At 42.1% G+C, this 3,972-nt stretch overlaps 1 pseudogene; it reads left to right on the plus strand.

Moving 5' to 3' along the window:
- The first annotated feature begins 1,948 nt into the window (after nucleotides 1-1,948).
- Nucleotides 1,949-2,454, plus strand: LOC129027628 (Ig heavy chain V region 5A-like; annotated as a pseudogene).
- The last annotated feature ends 1,518 nt before the right edge of the window (nucleotides 2,455-3,972 follow it).

Raw genomic sequence — 3,972 nt, forward strand, 5'->3', positions numbered from 1 at the left:
GGAGGAAGAGGGTGGAGATTTTTGTGATGTGTCCTCAATCCTGGGAGAAAAGTTTTCAATAGCAATAGGAATCTCTCAGTTGGATGTCCGCTGAGAATTTAAACAATAACTTCTCTATTATACTCAATTTTAAACAATCCAATAAATATGTCTAATTTAATTTTGCATTAGCTTATATGACATTTGCTGGCCTCTCCCCCAAATAAGGTCATATTCTCTTCCTGTTTGTTCCTTCAAGTCACTGACTTTCACAAGATGTAAGGTCTCTTGATTATACTATGATTATAACATCAATAATCTGGTGTACTAAAGAAAATGTGCTAATTTGCAGCTTACTAAAGTTAGTTGTTTTAGTAAAAATAATATATTTTTATGGCATGCCTACATCTCCAGGCTGAGTAGAAGCTTTATTTGTAATACTCAGAAACTGCAAATAACACAAATATTAAGGAGCTTTCTAAATAAATACTGTGGGTGCATTCTTTAACTGGAATACTGTTCCTCATTAGAATCAACACATTCTTTATACACAACCAAATTACTGACTCACAAGTAATTATGCTGAGCAAGAAGCCACACAAATGAAATTGAAAATACAAGATTCCAGTTTAACAAAATCTTGAAAAATAGATCTGAATTAACAAAGATGAGAGGTTGACTCAGTATGGTAAGAGGGAAATAATAGGGAGGCAGGAATGAGAGGAACACAGGGAGGCTTTTAACTGTAATCATTGTTATCTCGATTGTTATTTTGGATGCACAGGTGATCACATGAGAAATTACATTCTTTTTTTCCTTTGGAGACAGGTTCTTGCTTTGTTATCCAGGCTGGAGCTCATTGGTGAGATCATAGCTCTCTGCAGCCTCAGACCCTGGGTCTCTAGCAATCCCCCTCCCTCTGCCCTATGTAGCTGGGACTACAGGTGTGCACCACCATGCTCGGCTTCAGTGCTTATTCAACTGCACACTTTAATTATGCAATATTTATTACACAGCAATAATGCCTCAATAAGGGTATTGTAAATAAGTGGATAGATGATTTGTTAAAGATTGATGGAAAGATAGATACCAATATGAGAAATGTATGACACTCAAGAAAATAAAACTGTAGGAAACTTGCTTTTCTTTATATTTGTTAGGTAATCACAACAGTGCACACACATCACACCATGTTCCCATTACAGAGAAAAGGTTCTGCAAACCTCACTAGCTGCGACCCCTGTGTGCTGTTCTTGGTTCAGGGAGAAGTCAGGTCCAGTGGTGAGAAGCACAGGTTCAGATAACCAGGCTCACTCTGACCAAATGTGAGCTCTGGGGACATTATAAAACCCATCTGTGCTTTTGCTGATAATTTTTCATCTTTAACATGGAAATAATATTGATACTACATACCATGGTTTCTCTGCATATGTAAAAATAAAAGATGATTGGTGCTAACTTTAAAAATATGCAGTTTATGTAGATCTATTGTACCTCAATAAAACTGTTTTAAAATAAAAATTACAAAATTATAAGATTTTTAGGTTTTAAAGTTAAAGTTTATCACAAAACAAACTGACAATAAGAAACCAGAGTTGGTGGGTGCAGCGCACCAGCATGGCACATGTATACATATGTAACTTACCTGCACGTTGCGCACATGTACCATAGAGCCTAAAGTATAATAGTAATAATAATAATAAAGAAAAAAAAAAGAAACCAGAATTTCCAAATGCTATCAATGTCACAAATCTCCCCCAGGACACTCTCACATGCTCTGAGCCGCACTCTCTCCTCAGACCTCTCACCCCAGAGCTTCCTATATAGTAGGAGACATGCAAATAGAGCCCTCCCTCTGCTGATGAAAACCAGCCCAGCCCTGACCCTGCATCTCTGGGAGAGGAGCCCCAGCCCTGGGATTTTCAGGTGTTTTCATTTGGTGATCAGGGCTGAACATAGAGGACTCACCATGGAGCCATGGCTGAGCTGGGTTTTTCTTGTTGCTATTTTAAAAGGTAATTCATGAAGAAATAGAAAAATTGAGTGTGAATGGATAAGAGTGAGATAAACAGTGGATATGTGTGGCAGTTTCTGACCAGGGTTTCTTTGTGTTTGCAGGTGTCCAGTGTGAAGTGCAGCTGGTGGAGTCTGGAGGAGGCTTGGTACAGCCTGGGGGATCCATGAGACTCTCCTGTGCAGCCTCTGGACAGGCTTCACCTTCAGTGACTACTACACCTTCAGTGACTACTACATGAGCTGGGTCCGCTAGGCTCCAGGGAAGGAGCTGGAGTGGGTCTCACGTATTAGTAGTGATAGTGGTAGTAGCACATGGTACCCAGACTCTGTGAAGGGCCGATTCACCATCTCCAGAGACAGCGCCAAGAACACACTGTATCTGCAAATGAACAGCCTGAGAGCCGAGGACACAGCTGTGTAGTACTGTGCCAGAGACACAGTGAGGGGAAGTCTGTGTGAGCCTCCGTGCAGAAATGTTCAGGGGAAATCAGCTGCAGGGGGCGCTCAGGAGCCACTGACTGGAGTCATCCCCAGAGGCAGGTGCAGATGGAGTCTATTTCCTGGCAGGATGTGGGACTTCATCTCCTTCTGACAGTTTCTCTAGTGAACCTCTCTAAGCTCAGAATTCTGTGCGTACTAATGTCATCTCTACGTATTTTTTTAAAGATCATTTTAATACGAGGACCTATTCTCACATGCACCAAATGCAGATTGACACAGAGATGAAAAGTTCTCAACCATGGTCACCAGCATCAGAGTCCTGAGGAAACTCAGAGGTGCCTGGTAAGTTTTCTGCAATCAGTCCTGGAACAGAAACCTCAGGGAGATTCCCTGACTAGAACAGTTTTTAGGAATTCTGATCGCAGCCAACAGAGAGGCTGGGCCAGGGCCATGTCATGTAGAACCTCACAGGTTTCACATCTGACCCTTCTCCTGACACTAAAGCCAATCAGCATCAGCACTGACCTGGTGCTCCTTTGGCTCCCAGTCCGTGTTCTGTCTTTAGAGTGTTCTCCCTTTTTTATTTGCTTTTCCTGCTTCCTGAAAAAGAAACAGATGGTCTCCGTAGTCTACATTCCAGGGCTCGAGGCATTTTCCTGGAGCTCAGGTGGGGCTCAGGCTGTGACTCCTGCAGCCACGTGGGAGAGGCTGATGGGACTTCCTTCTCTCCCCATTTTCTCAGGATGCTCCACTGTGTTGTGTGTAGGCTCCTCTGGGAATGCAATGGGCAATTAATAGTGAAAAGGATAAACTTATTTGATCAAAATGGCATGTGGATGTGGAATTAACCCTGTTCCGTGCACAGTCAGAGTCATCTGTTCAGAAGTAGTGTTAGAAAGAGCTGGTGAAATTTATCAGAATCAAGATGGAGCCCCTTGTGTTAAAACCCTAATGAATGAAACTGGGTAAGGCCATGAAGGAGGGTTCTAACACACATATTCCTGATAGCAAGAATTATCATAAAGAGACTCTGCACAACCGTAACCTTGCACAAAGGCTACCACAACATTAAAAGAATTACTTCTCCCAGTGTATCTGCCCAGGAACTGCCTGTTCAACTTTACACCGATGTCCCCTCTGTTATTGATCCTTCTAGCCCAGGACAATTGTCTTAAACAGCTGATGTTACTCTCCTCATTTTTCCTTTATTCTTTATCTTCCTATACCAACCTGAATGCACCCATACACATTTCAATTGCAATACACATCCTAGAATACATATTGTTATATTTTAGAGTCTCTGTCTGTTATTCAGGGTTGACAAGCTACAGACGGACATGCCACTTTTCTGTGAGATGTGGAGGATGACAGTTTTTGGAGATGTCTAGGAATATCCAGTGTCCAGAAGATCATCCATCAATAAGTGCAGGCTGGAGGTCCCAGAGAGAGGCAAAGCTGCTGAAACACCATGGAATTTCATTTTCTCCAATTCTGCTCTGATGGAATCAGGCCCACCCATTTTGCTTGTCTTAAGTA

This window comes from Pongo pygmaeus, chromosome 22 (assembly GCF_028885625.2).
Source record: "Pongo pygmaeus isolate AG05252 chromosome 22, NHGRI_mPonPyg2-v2.0_pri, whole genome shotgun sequence".
NCBI lineage: Eukaryota > Metazoa > Chordata > Mammalia > Primates > Hominidae > Pongo > Pongo pygmaeus.